Below are 20138 nucleotides of genomic sequence, written 5' to 3' on the forward strand. Positions count from 1 at the left end.
GACAACGTCAATCAAATTAAAGAAAGATCTTTATGGCATATGGCATGAGAGACAGGTAATGAGTGCACCGTTCGTTTGTAACAAATGTAGCTTATTAGGTTACAATATGGAATGCACTGATCTACCTAAACCACATAGTTAGGCCAGGTTGATTAGAAAAGTATCTAATTTAAACTCAATAGGAAGTCTACCAATTGCATTTATCATATAGTCACACATTAAAAAAAATAAATGTTACCCAATCCATCTTGTTACTCCTTATGTAAAAATGCAAAACAAGATTGCAATTTGGAAATGTATTAATATACAGAGAGTATCATGCGTCTTCTTATGAGGTAGAGTTTACATATAGGTATGTACCTCCATCTAGTGACTTAATTAAATCATCAAGCAGCAAGAAGGTACAATTATATTCCACCTATGTTTGATAAAAGGCAATATGCAGCGAAAATATCACACGTACTGTAGTTTACTAACGTTCCAATAATATTCTTAAGTGACTGAATAGATGAATCCAAATACCTAAATAACTCCAATATGTTAATAGTATGTAACATTAAACATTTTCACTTTCAATTGGCTTGTCATGTGACTTTAAATATATACAGTCCCAGTCAAAAGTTTGGACACACCTACTCATTCAAGGGTTTTTCTTTATCTTTACTATTTTCTACGTTGTAGAATAATAGTGGAGACATCAAAACTATGAAAAAATACATAAGGAATCATGTACTGTAGTAACCAAAAAAGCGTTAAACAAATCTAAATATATTTTATATTTGAGATTCTTCAAAGTTGCCACCCTTTTCCTTGATGACAGCTTTGCACACTCTTGGCATTCTCTCATCCAGCTTCATGAGGTAGTCACCTGGAATGCATTTCAATTAACAGGTCTGTCTTATTAAAAGTTAATTTGTGGAATTTCTTTCCTTCTTAATGCATTTACAACAATCAGTTGTGTTGTGACAAGGTAGGGTGGTATGCAGAAGATAGCCCTATTTGGTAAAAGACCAAATTTCAAGAACTTTGAAAGTTTCTTCAAGTGTATTCACATAAACCATCAAGCGCTATGATGAAACTGGCTCTCATGAGGACCGCCACAGGAAAGGAAGACCCAGAGTTACCTTTGCTGCAGAGGATAAGTTCATTAGAGTTACCAGCCCAAATAAATGCTTCACAGAGTTCAAGTAACAGACACATCTCAACATCAACTGTTCAGAGGAGACTGTGTGAATCAGGCCATGGTTGAATGGCTGCAAAGAAACCACTACTAAAGGACACCAATAATAGGAAGAGACTTGCTTGGGCCAAGAAACACGAGCAATGGACATTAGACTGCTGGAAATCTGTCCTTTGGTCTTATGAGTCCAAATTGGAGATTTTTGGTTCCAACCGCCATGTCTTTGTGAGGGCAGGGGAGGTGAACGGATGATCTCCGTATGTGTGGTTCCCACCGTGAATGAAGCATGGAGGAGTGATGGTGTGGGAGAGCTTTGCTGGTGACACTGTCGGTGATTTATTTRGATTTCAAGGCACACTTAGCAAGCATGGCTACCACAGCATTCTGCAGCTATATGCCATCCCATCTAGTTTGCGCTTAGTGGGACTATCATTTGTTTTTCAACAGGACAGTGACCCAACACACCTCCAGGCTGTGTAAGGGCTATTTGACCAAAAAGGAGAGTGATGGAGTGCTGCATCAGATGACCTGGCCTCCACAATYACCYGACCTCAACCCAATTGAGATGGTTTGGGATGAGTTGGACCGCAGAGTGAAGGAAAAGCAGCCAACAAGTGTTCAGCATATGTGGGAACTCTTTCAAGACTGTTGGATAAGCATTCTAGGTGAAGATGGTTGAGAGAATGCTAAGAGTGTGCAAAGCTGTCGTCAAGGCAAAGAGTGGCAATGAATTTCAAATATAAAATAGATTTTGATTTGTCAAACACTTTATTGGTTACTACATGATTAGATATGAGTTATTTCATAGTTTTGATGTGTTCACTATTATTATACAATGTAGAATATAGTAAAAATAAAGCAAAACCCTGGAATGAGTAGGTGTGTTCAAACTTGTGAACCATAACAGTGTCTGTTCAATTGTTAGATGTGCTGGAGAATCAAAGAGGACATGACTCAACCATACTAATTGAATTACAAACGGGATAGTTGGCACAGACTGCATGGACTGACAGCCAATGCACGAACCCATTCAGTGTTCCAGTAGCCTACTAGACAGAGACAGAACGTATCAAAGCAGATTAGCTTCCCACACTGTCTTTCCTGCCTGACAGCCAGTCAGTTAAACTGATTATTCTAAGCCTGAAGCTTGCAGGATGCTTTTAACATAAAAAATCATCTTATTATTATAGTGTTTGTACTATTTTTTTAAGAACTTGGACTGATGTAGTCATGAGCTATTTCAAAGTTGACGGTTTTCAATCAGGATGACTATTTTCCCCATGTCTTACATCTTGTAACAATCAGCTTGGATCTCAAACTAACAATTTTAAAGTTCAAGGAAATACTTTGTTAATATGAGCGCAACAAAAGCAAAACAGACAAACTGTTCTGAAGTGAGCAAAATAAGCATAGTGTCACAAAATCAGAGTTTCAAACTAAATAAAAGTCTTAATGTCCAACTAAATAGGGAAGTCCAAAATCCAATCAATCAGAGTTCAGAGAGCAGAGATGCTTCAGAAGGCTTACCGTTCATCCTCACAAAACCAACAAAAATGTACTCCTTTGATGGATAAGAATAATCCACAAAAATGTGTAATATATATTCCTAATTGTCTATATTTTTAGGCTATGGCCATCTTTGATTTGTCAGCGCAAATAATGCATGCAGGCAGATACAGTACAGTACATCACATAAACAGTATGAACAGAGGTTTCTGTTATTGAGCAGTGAATTTGGGTTCTTTATCTTTTACATCTCAATGTGCACAGTATGTCTTTTTTTTTAAGCAGGGACAATATAACCTTATCACAGTGATCATTTGTTTGATAGCTATGGCTAATGCATCTAAGCACATCACCACCACACTTGTAGACTTCTGAAAACAGATGTTTCTCTACCTATCGTCTCAGAATCACAAGTGAAATCCCTTGATCTGATTACCTTGTTGGACCCCCTCAAGGACTGGAACATTGTAGCCTGTTTCCTTTTAAAAACACATGAGCAAAACCCTGCAGGACATGTACTCGTAAAATCTGTCAACATACAGTAAAGTCAAGGCCCAGTAATAAAGATCAAATTCAGCAGTCAATGAGAGGATGAAGGAGTGCCATAATCCAAAACAGACATGATGTGCCTCATTGAAAAGTTTTACTGTCATCAGCCGACAGGATGGGCTTGAAAGGCGAAGTGTCAACTCAATGGGAGAAGGACGCATACGGTAGGAACATACTGTAAATAAAAGTCTAGTCATTATTTTAATTCAAATGAGTGGAACATAGTTTCAGGGCTTCCTTTCACCCCAATCTTCAAGTAAACAGTGGGTAAATCCGTCGTTGTACAGTAGAATAATTTATTTGAGTGTTCAAGCAAGGGCAGAGTAAGTTCAAGTGAAAGTCACAAAAGGTTATTGTACAACCAAGAAGCACGAGCCAGTGAAACAACAGTCCCCCTTTTCAAATAACCAGTGTGTGAACGGCCAGGCATTAAAGCTGACAGTGGATCTATTGCGTGTCTGTATTTGTTTAACATGCCTCCAGGTTTTAAATTGTCGTCCATGCTTTCTCAGGGATTTTCCCTGGACCCCTTTTTGCTAAGTAAGATGTAAGGGCCTCCTGTTACCCAACATGCTCTGTTTTTCCCGTGGCGTACAACTATGAATTTCCATCTCCCTGGCCAGTTGTGCTTAGCAGGTCTCAGCACCGGGATATAAATATCAATCAGCCAACTCATTAGAATACATCTGTGTTGCAGGTACAAGAGATCATTTGTCTTTTTTGGAGGAAAACCAGAATATTGTGGTCACATTTTCTTGACATATCCCACTTGTGTCGAGTCTAACATTACATAGACATTTTATATTTGGACTGGAAGTGACTGGGCGTGAGGAGATGTGGATAGCACTAGAGAGTGTTTTGCATGAACCTTAGTGTCCATCCAGAAATAAATGCTATTCATTAAATCCATGCAGCACCAAAACCTGTCCCTATGTCGGCATTTGCCCACCAGATGTCGCCATTGTATCACCATACAAAACAACGTCATACTCAAACAATACTGGAGAAGAGGAGTGCTTGTAATGTTTTTTTTCATCGTTAGCAGGCCTCCATCCATGCACAGAAATGTAATTTAAACCATCCTATTACATGCATTTACAATTGTTCCATTGACAAGAATGATCATATTTCAAGATAAGATAATGACGGCGATTAGACAGATCACATTCGTTTATCCCTTTGAAAACAATCTGAAACTTTAAACCCAGCGCAGAGGAGTTAGGAGGACAGTGACAAATTGCAGCAAGTGGAGTGTGGTTCTGTTCATTAGGTCCGTATCCATTTCACACTCGCGCTGGGGCTGGATAATTTGGATTCCTTAGATGTCCTTTCAAACTTCAGACTCTGAGTAGAACTTCAGTTAAAATCCCCGAGATGCAGTGTGACGATAGCTTTAACCACGGTGATATTCAAGTATCTCATGCATGCAGCTCCTGTGACCATGCAAAGGGACTTGAGATGGATAGGCATACTATTACAAAGTCTTCGTGACAGAAAAGAAGAAGAAAGTGACATTTAAAAAGGAACCTCACAGTAGATGCTATAAAAGAGAAACAGTGCATAGAGAAACAGAGAACTGCACACTATATAATGCTCGTAGAGTAGATAGTGTATAAAGTTTACTGCCACAGTTATGCATTCATACGTAACATGAAGAAGACATTGTATTCACAGTATTCACAGTCAATTTAAGAGCATGATCATGCTCTCTTTTATGTATTCACTTTGTTTGAAGATAGTATCTTCAAATTGAATCAGTTCTTGGAGATTTTGAGCGATTGCAGAAGACGTATAAATCCATTTTTAAGGATATTCTTTTCAATCTGTAAGTACGTTTGAGGCTTCGTCGCAGCTCGTCAATTATTTAGGAATGCAAAGTTGTGCTTGGTGTCATAAACCACCACCCTTACCCCTCCACAACCATAAAATGTTGATGTGAAGAAAACGGCAGTGGACTTGTTGTATGCCACGTCAAGGGCATCGTTTTACAAGCCATAAAGATATTCCATTAAGCAGGAATTGCGGTTAGGGTTTTTATTCGGGCTGTTTAATGACACATACACTTTGATGATTGGAATCTTTACGCTGCATTTGGTTTCTGGTTGAAATGTGGGGTTATAGGTTTGAAGGAGGTGCAGTGTATAAGGCTGAGGCTGAGCAATTATGTCTACAATTAGACTGTTGAAGATCGAAGTACATCAACTCTGATGTTTACATCATTGTTAATTACCATGAATTAATGACAGTGAGCTTGAGATATTTTATTCTCACCCAGATGGACGAGCAACATCATGCAGCACTGTTGTGTTGGCATCAATATTTCCACCTTTTCAGCATTAAAATGTGAAATTCGTCTTTTTCTATATGGGTGTTATGCTGGTTAAAGGGCTTCACATAATTAAAATATTGCCTCATATTACTTGTGCTTAATTCTATTCCACCATTTTTGCTTTTCATAACATCACACAGTTCTCAGTCACCCAAACAAATGCATTCCACATTTCTTAAGGAGGAATGTGATATCTTTAATAATATTACACCCATGGAAAAGTTGTGCCCAAGAGCCTTATTTTAATGTTCTGACTGTGGGGGCAAGCACATAAGTCTCCTAGGAAAGAACAATACTGTCTTCTCTGATTCAGTGATCACATATCCTGCCTGGTGGCGGATTGAAAAGGTGTTGGGCTAAGGATCGATCCCTGAGGCACTCCATTAAACCAAGTTCAACTGTGGAAGCATTTTTTGAGTTTCACCGGTGTCAAATGTACTTCAACCAGTAAGGTGCCTGAGGTAAAAAATGTAAAGATAAAAGAAAAGGGACATTTCACCTCAATCCCCCAAACTTTAAAATCACAGCTGGAATAAAAATCAATGAATTAGATCAAATTTGTCATGCTACTGTACAAAGCAAAACAAATATCACATTTTTGGTCGATAAGCCAATAATAATCATGTCTGGACAAAACTTTTTTTTACCCATATGAGAAGGGAACAGGAGTCCAGGAAGTGGGTCCAGGAGTTTGGCAAGCGCATGCAGAGTTCCATTGAGGTTGGGAGATGTTCTGTAATTTCCAACCCCTGGCTAATGTGTCCAGCCTGCTCTGTGGTGGGAGTGTGATTTCCACTTCAGATGACAAACTTGTGCATGTGAACTCCCTTATGTGCTCCTTGTCATGTTTCTATTTAAATGCATACTCTACAGAAGTCACTGGGTTCGGGGCAATAATGGCCTCTGTGCGAGTGCTCCCTCCTCTTTAGCTTCACTTTATGTTTGTCGGCATAGTGACAAAACCCCTGGACATGCTTGACATGGAGTATTGATGTGCACAAAATCTGTCTCCACGACTAACAAAAGCTACAGTAGAAACTGAAGAGTGGAGCTATAATGGTGAATTCTTAGATGAACAACCTCATGTCTATTCTGAACTAAATGACTGACAGACTGACTTCACTAGCTAATGGAGAACACTGTGACTCAGAACAGGTTCAGAAGGTGAATGTGGGTGAATATAATTCAACGCTAATGACAGTCCATTTTGTTTATTTTTTGGAAAACAGATAACGATTTGAGGAGAACTTTCCACCCGTCTGTGAAAGATATTAATTTGGGTTGGAGGCAATAATGTGCAATTCTCCCACCATAACGCAGATCTGTATCATGTAACAAATCTGGTTTTATCTCTGGCATTCCTTGGAAAAACATCCTCTCCCCAAAATGGGATTCAATGTCACTGTACAAACACGAAACCCTCTACTCGCTTGAACGCATTGCTTGTACAGTATCTCTGATCAAAGGTGTAGACCTTCTTTCCTTGAGAGTGTATCTCCAGTGCCATCCATCACGTCCAACAACGGAAAAACAGCTGTGCTCTATCGGATGCTTGTTCGCACCTCAGTGATGTATCAAGATACCTTAACTTGCAGGAGTATTGTTATACATCACACACCCTTATCCAGAGCGACTTACAGCAGTGGGTGTATACAATTTCATACTTTTTTTTTTCTTTCATACTGGTCCCCCGTGGTAATTGAACACACTACCCTGGTGTTGCAAGTGCCATGCTCTACCAACTGAGCTACACGAGACTCTATTGGATGTACAGTATTATTGGTCTTGTGCATCTTTGAGAAACATCCACATCGAGATGTGTAGGTACAGTACTGTGTGTATTATGTGTGTATTATGCGCTGTGGGGAAATAGGAATAACGTTTTGAGCTATTGTTCTGGAAACAAGGATGGAGTCTCAGTAAATGATCTATTGTTTCTCTACACACAGGCAGAGGCCGTTTATCAAACTTGTTTTGATGGACTTGGGTTTGTGTTGTCAACTGAGCAAAATGGTCTCTGGCCAAGGCATTCGGGGAGGCCAGAATATGCTTAGGTGGCRCAAAAGCAATTTTAGCTGATTATGGTGCCGCTGTGCGATGCCAAGGGGATTTTATGATATCATAAGTGTTAATTGCGGCGGCATTAGCAAAATGCGGTACAAGTATTTGCTTTAGTGTGTTTGCCATTGTCCATGTTAGCCATTTAATACCCAGCCAAACAACCCCAAATAAATGAGGGGCTAGCATTATATATCAGTGTAATATGGTATGTGTAATATGCAATTAACGTATATGCAATCATAAAATCATGTTTATTAGGTTGTTATACGTTTATTAGGTTGGTAGCTTGATACTTATAGTCATCCACATATGGATTTTAACAATTGCAATTTCAATCTGACACTACACAAATCAACAGGCTAAAATGATTTCCTTTACAACATACCTTCTGATACAGTGTTGTTGCCATTCTAAAATGAGGTTTGACTACAAACTTTGCTTTCGGGAGTCAATTATTGACTTAATGACTATGTTGAAATCATAGCATTGTTTTCTTCACTCTGTGAAAGAACAATGTCTGTTATTATCAAGATGGTTTACTTCAGCGAAACACAGTTGGATTGTGACTTTTCAGTTGCAGAGAACACCCAGCTAGCACATTTGGTTCCTTGGAAGTTGTGGGAATGTTTGTTTTTGGTATTTTATTAGGATCCCCATTAGCTGTTGCAAAAGCAGCAGCTACTCTTCCTGGGGTCCACACAAAACATGAAACATGACATAATACAGAACATTAAAATTAGACAAGAACAGCTCAAGGACAGAACTACATAATAAAAACGTTTTAAAGGCACATGTAGCCTACATATCAATACATACACACAACTTATCTAGGTCAAATAGGGGAGAGGCGTTGTGCCGTGAAGTGTTGCTTTATCGTTTTTTTGAAACCAGGTTTGCTGTTTATTTGAGCAATACGAGATGGAATGGAGTTCCATGCAATAATAAGGGCTCTATATAATACTGTTCGCTGTCTTGAATTTGTTCTGGATTTGGGGACTGTGAAAAGACCCCTGGTGTCAGAGCTGTGTGTAAGTTGACTATGCAAACAATTTGGGATTTTCAGCACATTAATGTTTCTTATAAAAAGAAGTGCCCTTAGCCAAAAGAGACTGGCATGGATAGTATTTACATCAGCCCTCTGATTACAATGAAGAGCAAGACGTGGCGCTCTGTTCTGGGCCAGCTGCAGCTTAACTAGGTCTTTCCTTGCAGCACTGGACCACACAACTGGACAATAATAAAGATTAGACAAAACTAGAGCCTGCAGAACTTGCTTTTTGGAGTGTGGCGTCAAAAAAGCAGAGCGTCTCTTTATTACGGACAGACCTTTCCCCATCTTTACAACCACTGAATATACAGTTGAAGTTGGAAATTTACATACACTTAGGTTGGAGTCATTAAAACTAGTTTTTCAACCACTCCACAAAATTCTTGTTAACAAACTATAGTTTTGGCAAGTCGGTTAGGACATCTACTTTGTGCATGACACAAGTAATTTTTCCAACAATTGTTTACAGACAGATTATTTCACTTATAATTAACTGTATCACAATTCCAGTGGGTCAGAAGTTTACATACACTAAGTTGACTGTGCCTTTAAACAGCTTGGAAAATTCCAGAAAATGATGTCATGGCTTCAGAAGCTTCTGATAGGCTAATTGACAGCATTTGAGTCAATTGTAGGTGTACCTGTGGATGTATTTCAAGGCCTACCTTCAAACTCAGTGCCTCTTTGCTTGACATCATGGGAAAATCAAAAGAAATCAGCAAAGATCTCAGAAAAAATTGTAGACCTCCACAAGTCTGGTTCATCCTTGGGAGCAATTTCCAAACGCCTGAAGGTACCACGTTCATCTGTACAAACAATAGTGAAAGTATAAACACCATTGGACCACGCAGCCATCATACCGCTCAGGAAGGAGACGCGTTCTGTCTCCTAGAGATGAAAGTACGTTGGTGCGAAAAGTGCAAATCAATCCAAAACAACAGTAAAGGACCATGTGAAGATGCTGGAGGAAACAAAAATTTCTATATCCACAGTAAAACGAGTCCTATATCGACATAACCTGAAAGGCCACTCAGCAAGGAAGAAGCCACTGCTCCAAAACCGCCATAAAAAAGCCAGTTTGCAAATGCACATGGGGACAAAGATCGTACTTTTTGGAGAAATGTCCTCTGGTCTGATGAAACAAAAATAGAACTGTTTGGCCATAATGACGATTGTTATGTTTGGAGGAAAAAGGGGGAGGCTTGCAAGCCGAAGAACACCATCCCAACCGTGAAGTACGAGGATGGCAGCATCATGTTGTGGGGGTGCTTTGCTGCAGGACGGACTGGTGTGCGTCACAAAATAGATGGCATCATGAGGGAGGAAAATTATGTGGATATATTGAAGCAACATCTCAAGACATCAGTCAGGAAGTTAAAGCTTGGTCGCAAACGGGTCTTCCAAATGGACAATGACCCCAAGCATACTTCCAAAGTTGTGGCAAAATGGCTTAAGGACAACAAAGTCAAGGTATTGGAGTGGCCACAAAGCCTTGACCTCAACCCTATAGAAAATGTGTGTGCAGAACTGAAAAAGCGTGTGCGAGCAAGGAGGCCTACAAACCTGACTCAGTTACATCAGCTCTGTCCAGGAGGAATGGGCCAAAATTCACCCAACTTATTGTGGGAAGCTTGTGGAAGGCTACCCGAAATGTTTGACCTAAGTTAAACAATTTAAAGGCAATGCTACCAAATACTTATTGAGTGTATGTAAACTCCTGACCCACTGGGAATGTGATGAAAGAAATAAAAGCTGAAATAAATCATTCTCTCTACTATTATTCTGACATTTCACATTCTTGAAATAAAGTGGTGATYCTAACTGACCTAAGACACGGCATTTTTGCTAGGATTAAATGTCAGGAATTGTGGAAAAACGGAGTTTAAATGTATTTGGCTAAGGTGTATGTTAACTTCCGATTTCAACTGTATATGTTTTTATCATGACAGTTTACAATCTAAGGTAACGCCAAATAATTTAGTCGCCTCAACTTGTTCAACAGCCACGCCGTTGATTACCAGATTCAGCTGAGGATTAGAATTTAGGGAATGATTTGTAACAAATACAATGCCCTTAGTTTTAGAGATGTTCAGGACCAGTTTATTAGAGCGTTAGGCCAGTATCCGAAAGGTTGCTGGATCGAATCTCCGAGCTAGCAAGGTAAAAATCTGTCATTCTGCCCCTGAGCAAGGAGGTTAACCCACTATTCCCCGTGTGCCGAAGACGTGGATGTCAATTATGGCAGCCTCCCGCACCTCTCTGATTCAGATCCCGTAGGATCGGTGTCCCTATACCGGGACAGTTGTTGCTAACATGCGCTAATGTGACTAGAATAACAGCAAACTATCCAGGACATAGACATGTCTTATATGGACAGAAAGCTTAAATTATTGTTAATCTAACTGCACTGTCCAATTTACAGGGGAAAGGGGAAAGGGGGATACCTAGTCAGTTGTACAACTGAATGCATTCAAAATAAATGTGTCTTCTGCATTTAAATATGCTGAGAATGTTCTAAAGGCAAGCAACTATCCATCACCATTCCCAGAACATTGTGGGATGGTTGTATGCAAATTAACTTTAAGACAACCACGCTCTCACCAAGCTCTAAGAAACATATGGTTCTCAGAACGTTATGTGTTAGCTGGGTATAGTTCATGATTGTGTAAATTAGAGGCATTCAGGCCATCAGCCAAGCAGCACATTTTGCCTCTGTGAAATGACTCACAATTAGGTCCATTGAGACAACTGTCAGCAAGGCAAATCAGTCTTTTTTACTAATTAAGGGAGAGACTTCCCCATTGTTTACACAAGACATGATAAAGTATTCAGGAACAGTGGTTCCTTTGAATAGCGGGAAAGTGTTCTTTCATCCCTAAGGCCATCGTGCGGGTCCTTAGGCATCAAAATGTGTCAGAGCTTTTTGATGCAGGACTCAGAAAGACAAGTCACCTGCATCTTTCATGTTGTCGAGGAGAGCGATGAGAGACGGGAGTTGTCCGAAGTGTGTGTGACTGACTTGCAGTTGGTGCTGTGTGTGTGTTTGCAATCCCTCCGTGACTAAGATAGCCCAAGGTCATCTGGCCGCCCAGGAGGAGGAGGAGAGAGGGGAGGCTGGKTAGATGCCTGTCGGATTACCTTACCGCGGTCTGAGGTCATCTTTGTGTGGACGTCCCGGGTTAGCTGGGATTCAGGTGTCAATCAAAGCCAGTCTCACCGCAACTGGAAYGTGGTAAACAAGACTGCGTGGTCTCTGGAACCCGGTGTAGAGAGCATTTCTGCAGTCAGCGCAACAATGTCACACCTCTGCATTTCTGCTAGCATGGCAGCAACACCTGAGGTTGAGAGAGAAAACGCAGCCCGTCTATTTAGTGACTAATGAAATGCCAGGTACATATACCCAGAGGCAGCGTGAACAGAGGTAACTATTCAGATATCGAACAGTGCACCTTTTATCCTGCTTATGTTCCTATTTAACATCCTCAAATACTAGATACTATTCAATCAAACACATTTACCAGGTGTAGGGGGTAAAAATGATATTCCTTCAGCACTACAGGCGGGCTTTATGATTGACATAATAGCAAACTCCCTTCTGTTTCACACAGAATATTTATTTGTTCATTACCTGATGAGTACAATTTCACATATGTATTGTGCAGCCCACAATACAGGCTACATTGTAGAGTGTTAGCAATCACATATCCTGACGTGCTCATTTGAAAACACAGCACATAAATGCCCTTTGTCTCTTAACTCACTTTATGTCGAGGGTTCAGATTCAAGCCTACTCAAACAGCTGCCAAAAGCATTCCACTTCCAGGGTGAGTGAGAGTGGTCTAAATGCAGTGGACAGTGTGTGTGTGTGTGTGTGTGTGTGTGTGTGTGTGTGTGTGTGTGTGTGTGTGTGTGTGTGTGTGTGGGTGTGGGTGTGTGGGTGTGTGGTGGTTGACTAGGATAACACAGCGCCCTCTTATTTCTCTCTTGCCGTGTTTCTCTGTAGACACTCTGTGTCAGTTTGTATATGCAAAGTCTTCAACTGCTGCGTATAGAAAGATTCATAATTCATTTATTCATGACAAGAACAGTGCATTGTCCATCCAGTACTCAGCAGCACGTACCCCAGGCAAAACAGCTGCTCAAACATTTCACTTCTTTCATCAGCACCTACTGGCATTAGATTTTTCATTTTCGGTCCTCTCGCAAGATGGACGTCGCACACCTGTTAGTCTAGACGTGCAAACAGCTGGGTTAATTCTATCAGAACGTCATTGCAAAACAAGAATTTGTTCTTAACTGACTTGCCTAGTTAAATAAAGGTTAAATAAAATACTTTTAACATTTTTTTTAAAACAGCCCATTTCATAACTGACACTTAGTTCTAACACCAACTGTCTTGTCAAGGAGTCGATTCCCAAGGAATAAAATCACTAAGGCTACTGTACACAATAMTATGATGTTTAGGCCTTCTCTTGCTTCTGTACCAATACGAGATGTCTCCTTTGACCCATTCTCTACTATTCCAGTTGATAAACCTGACAGTGAGATCACTTTAGCTAATTTAACCAGCTATCCCTAGCGGCACACACCTAGAAACAAATCCTGTAAGACGTTAATACAGACAGGCATTTTGTTTCTCTCTCATCCGACCTGGCTGCCACCAATCTCAATTACTTTAGCATGCATCGGATCTCTCCAAACAGTAATTTAATTAGCTAAAATGTCTCATCTGTCACAACAAAAAGTTCAGCCAGTCCATGTCAACCCACTGCTTCCTGAGTCTATCTTGCCTTAAAGACACCCTTTAAGTGCTTATTGAAGAGGATCAATAGATAAGTGCAGCAGTAGCAGCTGTCAGGATAGACCGCCCTCCTTGCTCTCATAAAGGAGGGAGAAAATCAAAACACCAACTGCCGAGAGTCCCATTACAGTTCCGTTTATTGGATAACCATTTTACAATCCCAGAAATGTTGACAAATAATGCTTTATTTTCATTTCTTTCCTCATCATCATGCACCAGCCATCCACCTCAATCATCAACCATACTTGCTATGTTGGGGTTGCAGAGTTGTATCATAGTTTGAGGTTGAAACATACTTAAAATAAATGTGCAGGGCATGTAAAATGATGATGATATGATACTTGGAAACTGAGAGCTAATTGAAACTGATGTTGACGTTTGCCAGTCTTTTACGGCTGATGCATATTTCAAAGTGCDGCTGCCGTCGGTCATTTTACAGTGTCCTTACCATGAGAACAACTCAGATGTTCTAGAAGCTCAGTCAGAGCCGGCCCTAGCCACTAAGCGATATAAGTGACCGCTTAGAGCCCCGAAATAGGAACTCAGTGTTGGTCTCAACTTACTGTTGAGAGTTAGAAAAGTAGAATACACAAGGTGCAATTTGGAAATGTGGATGTCCATCTGCATTTTGTCTTGTTTTGTCAATCACTGACAATCACTCAATTAGCCCATGTCAGCTAACATTGTTTAGATTGTTAAGTTAGTCTAGCCAGCTATCTAAACTTGTAGTAATCATGGTGGAATTAGCGACTGGGTACGTAGGACAAATGCCCAGGGGCCCTGACCTCCAGGGGGACCACATTGACAGATTCAGTACCAGTCAAAAGTTTTAGAACACCTACTCATTCAAGGGTTTTTCTTTATTTTGACTATTTTCTAAATTGTAGAATAATAGTGAAGACATCAAAACTATGAAATAATACATATGGAATCATGTAGTAACCAAAAAAGTGTTAAACAAATCTCATATTTAATATTTGAGATTCTTCAAAGTAGCCACACTTTGCCTTGACGACAGCTTTATCTGTGTGAGAGTGACTAACAAAATGTACGTGTTATGTCATAGTTATGATGTCTTCACTATTATTCTACAATGGAGTCATTGCAAAATGTGTACAATTGCAGGAAATTAATTGTAAAACTACAACAACAACAACAAAAATCTGTGCAGTCAAGAGGGGGCCCACTAAAATGTTTTGCCTGCGAGTTGCCCCACCCTCCCCCAATTACATTTTCAGCTGAGTGTGTGAAGAACACAGGGGGTTTAGAATGAGCTTGTTTATTTAATTAAATAATCCTAARATACATGCACTATATTTACTTAACAAACATGAATTATACTTGATGACTGCACATACAGGAGTACAGACACATTGTACTGACTCACTCCACAGTGGTTGGGAAAGGGTATGGGGGCTGAACACGCAGCGACCCAGACCCCATGGCTCTCGGAGATCACGCCTACTGACTCAAGGTAGCCGGGGAATAGGAAGGGCAATGATAATGATGATGCTGACAATGATGTTTCCAGTACCTCTATAATGAATTGCTCTGCTGTAAATCTATGCTTTAAAAATAATACAAATATAAGTTTAAAAAAAGAAAGAATAATGCCCAAAGCAATGGTACTGGCCTGATTTCCACAGAGCACAACTGGTGATGTCTTCCCTTTCTGAGAAGGTCCTTCATTTCCCAGAGGAAGGCTGCTGTTTGCTCTGTGCTTATGGCGGTAGGGACGAGGAGAGGATACAGATGAGGGATTTAATGGAGTGGATCTGTTTCTCTCTCAAATGATGTCTAACATGTTTACGTTCATGCCTTCTAAACAGGCTAAGGGATTTAGACTCCAGAGCTGTAGATACATTTAGTTCAGGACACGTTGCTTCTTAGAGCAAAGAGAATTGTTAGTCAAATATATTCAATCTATATGTTGACGAAGTAGTAATTCATGACACTATAAGAAATAAGTCATTATCGAGCACTAAAATGGCTTGTTTTGAAAATGCAGTTTTCTGTTCCAGTGAATTCTGTTAAAGTTAGGGGAGTTGGAGCGGTATACTAAGTTGCGTAGCATGATGAAACAAATATCAATAATCAGGTGCTGTAGCCACTGTAGCAGGTGACAACTCAACATTTGAACAGAGGTTGAACAGAGGTTGAACAGAGGTTGAACAGAGGTTGAACAGAGGTTGAATAGATCATTGCGGGAAAAGGACAGCTGTGCACACCTGGTTGTGCTGTGGATGTAATTAGCTGAATAAAGATCCAACATGTGACACATACCGTAGAATCAAAGAAGGTTAATAAACAGCATGTGATATTTGATCATTTAAGGATTTCAGATTTATATGTTCTTACGATCAGTTGGCTTTGTGGGTTGTTTTATTGTGTGAGACTATAACACAATAGCTAGTAACAGGGACAATTCATCATTTATATAATAAGTCCTGTGTTAGATCACAACATGGAAATTCCATTAAGCAAATCTCTTAAGAGTACAGTGCCTGATTCCAGGCACTAGATTTCCTGGTGATTACTGATAAAATGTTTACATTACTTATTTTATTCAGTTCTCAACGTTTTAGTCAAAATACAAAAAGAGGCTTCTCTGTCGAATAACACTATTACTTTATTCATGGGTTGTGTTTGGGTGGGGTGGTGGTGGCCTGTGTTTTAGGTGGGGGGGTGGTGGCCTGTGTTTTAGGTGGGGTGGTGGTGGCCTGTGTTTTGGGTGGGGTGGTGGTGGCCTGTGTTTTAGGTGGGGGGGTGGTGGCCTGTGTTTTGGGTGGGTTGGTGGTGGGTGGCCTGTGTTTTGGGTAGGGTGATGGTGGCCTGTGTGTGGTTATCCCTGACAAGGCACCTCATCTGTTGATGGGGCCTTTTCATTCCCCCAGAGTTAAATAAACTCAACAACAAAAAAAGAAACATCCTCTCACGGTCAACTGCGTTTTTTTTCAGCAAACTTAACATGTGTAAATATTTGTATGAACATAACTAGATTGAGACATAGACTGAACAAGTTCCACAGACATGTGACTAACAGAAATGGAATATGTGTCCCTGAACAAAGAGAGGGTCAGAACCTGTCTGGTCCAGCGATGGTGGGTTTGTGCCCATAGGCGACGTTGTTGCCAGTGATATCTGGTGAGGACCTGCCTTACAACAGGCCTACAAGCCCTCAGTCCAGCCTCTCTCAGCCTATTGCTGACAATCTGAGCACTGATGGAGGAATTGTGTGTTCCTGGTGTAACTCGGGCAGTTGTTGTTGCCATCTTGTACCTGTTCCGCAGGTGTGATGTTCGGATGTACCGATCCTGTGCAGGTCTTACACATGGTCTGCCACTGTGAGGACGATCAGCTGTCTGTCCTGTCTCCCTGGAGCACTGTCTTAGGCATCTCACAGTACGGACATTGCAATTTATTGCCCTAGCCACATCCGCAGTCCTCATGCCTCCTTGCAGCATGCCTAAGGCACGTTCACACAGATGAGCAGAGACCCTGGGAATCTTTCTTTTGGTGTTTTTCAGAGTCAGTAGAAAGGCCTCTTTAGTGTCCTAAGCTTTCATAACTGTGACCTTAATTGCCTACCGTCTGTAAGCTGTTAGTGTCTTAACGACCGTTCCACAGGTGCATGTTCATTAATAGTTTTTTGTTTATTGAACAAGCATGGGAAACAGAGTTTAAACCCTTTACAATGAAGATCTGTGAAGTTATTTGGATTTTTACGAATTATCTTTGAAAGACAGGGTCCTGAAAAAGGGATGTTTATTTTTTTGCTGAGTTTACATACCAACCCATGTGATATTAGTCAGATTGAACAGCCCTGAAAGCACAGTGTGATTATGTTCAAATCAGATCAAGGAGTGATGGTTTTGTTGGRCAAAACAGCATGCAGACTTTTACAGCATAACTGCTGTATGCATTTTCTCTGGTTGTCTTCAGTATCTGCTGTGGATTATCTGCTACGCCAACTACTGCTGAATTATTGTCAGTCTATAACCTTCCTCCCTGGCACAATATTGGGTTAAAGCTCTCCTATGGTAAATTCAATGATGTGCATAATGCGGTACCTTAGCCCTTCAAACACCCCATTTCCATCAACTGATGATATCGCTTATAGTTATTGTACCTCAGTGCACAATTGATTGACTTTGGCAGCCATAGAAACTTCCTGAAGTGAATGCCCTGTTTAGAGTGGAGATGGGCTCTCCCACCAGTCTCAACTGCAGGACTTTGAACCTTGGCACATTCTCTTTGAAAGAGGGTCATGCCAAGTTGTGCTGACCTCTACATCTTTATTAATGTTTCTCCTGATAGTCAGTGGCAGGGCAATTTCATTTAGCTAATGCGCAAATTGAATTCAAATGTATCTCTCCAAGTAACTGATTTAAAAGGGACTTAACTGTTAACTTGGTCAGGAGAAGTCTAGCCAGTCTGACCAGGCCTCTAGTGTCCAACAGTCCACAGGCTCAAGATGGCCRACGAAGGACAGTGTGGTAGCTAGTTGCTCAGTAGTATCTTTATGCAGCCATGCAGGASAACTGTGACCACTTTCACCCAGCCCAAAATATATAATCTAATGGCGGGGCCATGAATAAGGAGGGTGACGTTGCTGAGTGGCCAGGAGTAGCTGATGGAGTTAAGGGGAAATGGCTGGGCTCAGAGTAGCCAACGCTCAGCCTGTCACAGTATGCCGCCCACATTAATTAGCCCGTATAACTCACAGCTGATCTCACAGCTGCCTAATTTACGGGTGGCTTGACAAAAGACGACCCATGATCGAACCACTTTGCTATGCTACTGTTTTTCCTCGCCACCTCAATTTTGACTGGTTGTGATGAGAGATATATACACTGTTTCCCTCTTCCTCCTTGTCGCATAGGACATCGAGAGACTCATTCAATTTGCAAGGCTAATGCATTTAAGAACACATTCTGTTACAACTAGGTATCTCATTTTCTTAGCAAAATTATTAAAATGTCAAACAGATTAATAAATAAAGGCAACAGTGTCCATTCCTCCTAAGCCAGTGGCTGTGTGTCAGTCTCAACCTTGAGATGCGAACATATAGACCCCAGAGGAGGCACAAAGGGGGTCGATGTCATTTTTGGCAGCCCTCCTGTGTAAACCCAAAAGGGTCCTCCGTATTCATCACGGTGATTATGGGCTAACCTCCGTCTGCTATTAATTCTGCACTATACACCTACCACAGAGGAGTGTAAGCAAACCTGACACCCAGCCAATTACGTCTCTCCGAGGTGAGGGAGAGGTTGTCGGTGGGGTGTTAGGGAGGTTGCAGATGCCAGCGGTGTGATCCCAGCTGGATCAAATCACTGTTTGCTTGGACAGGCCACGTTAATAAGTTTGCTAACATCTTGCACCAGCAATCCAGTTTGAGAGGAAAAGCCTTGTGGTTCCGTTACAGAGAATTACACCGCATGAAGCAGCTGCCATGTGTAATGAATACTCAGGGAGAAAAAGGTGTAGATTCACTCACAGAGCACGGTAGGTGTATATTTCGCCTTCGCAGAAAGCAGGAATCGTGGTCACAAGCAGGCAATGGTCATACACAGATAGGCAAATCAAAACTAGGACTGAAGGCTATAACTGGTTCTCACAAACGAGCTAGGACAAGGCTTAGTAGAGTCAAAACGAACAATACCTCACAAAGGCACAAACAGATGAACTGAACTAAATAAGGAGCTGATGAGACCAGGTGAGTAACTAACACAGGTGAAATCAATGAACAAAAATGAAAGACAGGGCTACATTCAGGAACACAACAAAACAGAACACAAGGTTGACTAAGAAAATAAATACAGAACCTTACACCATGAATCAAATTGACTAGCCAATAGTTTATTTAGAAGTACCGTATATTAAGAAGGATTAAGGTTCTGTTTGTTTTCCACAATCACCTTAGACTTATCTGAGCGAACGTACAAAGAGTGACCAATTCAATTAAATGTCAAACAAAAATGTTAATCCTTTGACCCTGAGTCCCCTATAGAGTCTAGCCTGTGAATGATAATTATATCCAATTAAAACATAGCGGAGATTCCTAAATCGGTGAGTTAGGCCAGGCTCCTCATTTCGAGCCGTTGATATGCAGACCAGGATTAAATTGCCATTTTGAAGATACTAAACAACTCAATTAAAACCGCCAGACCCCGTCAGGGAGTGCAGAGATGGAATTCAATCGAATGAGCGCAGCAGGTSTGGCCTTGATAACGCACTGAGTGAGCTGTATATTCATCTCTCCAGTACGTGCCTGGTCCTGTTGTGTCTGAGTCCGGTTCATCCATGATGGAGGTGGGTATTACAAGAGCTCAGCAGAGAGCAGCAGGTCTAGCTTCTAGAATACAGACCCTGTTCCCTTAGTATTCCAATGGTTTTTCACTAGATGCTGTTAACTTTATGGCTCATTAGAAAGGGAAATAATGCGTATTCCATAGATCAAGCGGCATGTATTTCCATTTGGCCATTTGTGTATGAATGAGAATGTGAGKTTTTTTTTGTATGTCATCGGAACATTGGGATTCTAGGATGTTCATCTGACAAATATCCTGGGCCCAGTTTTTCAAAAGTGATCTGTATTTCGCCTATCAAATAGGATTAAATGCATAAAAATAGATGAGGATTCCCCACTCAAGTCAATGATTTG

Source organism: Salvelinus sp. IW2-2015, linkage group LG6.2 (assembly GCF_002910315.2).
Source record: "Salvelinus sp. IW2-2015 linkage group LG6.2, ASM291031v2, whole genome shotgun sequence".
Lineage (NCBI taxonomy): Eukaryota > Metazoa > Chordata > Actinopteri > Salmoniformes > Salmonidae > Salvelinus > Salvelinus sp. IW2-2015.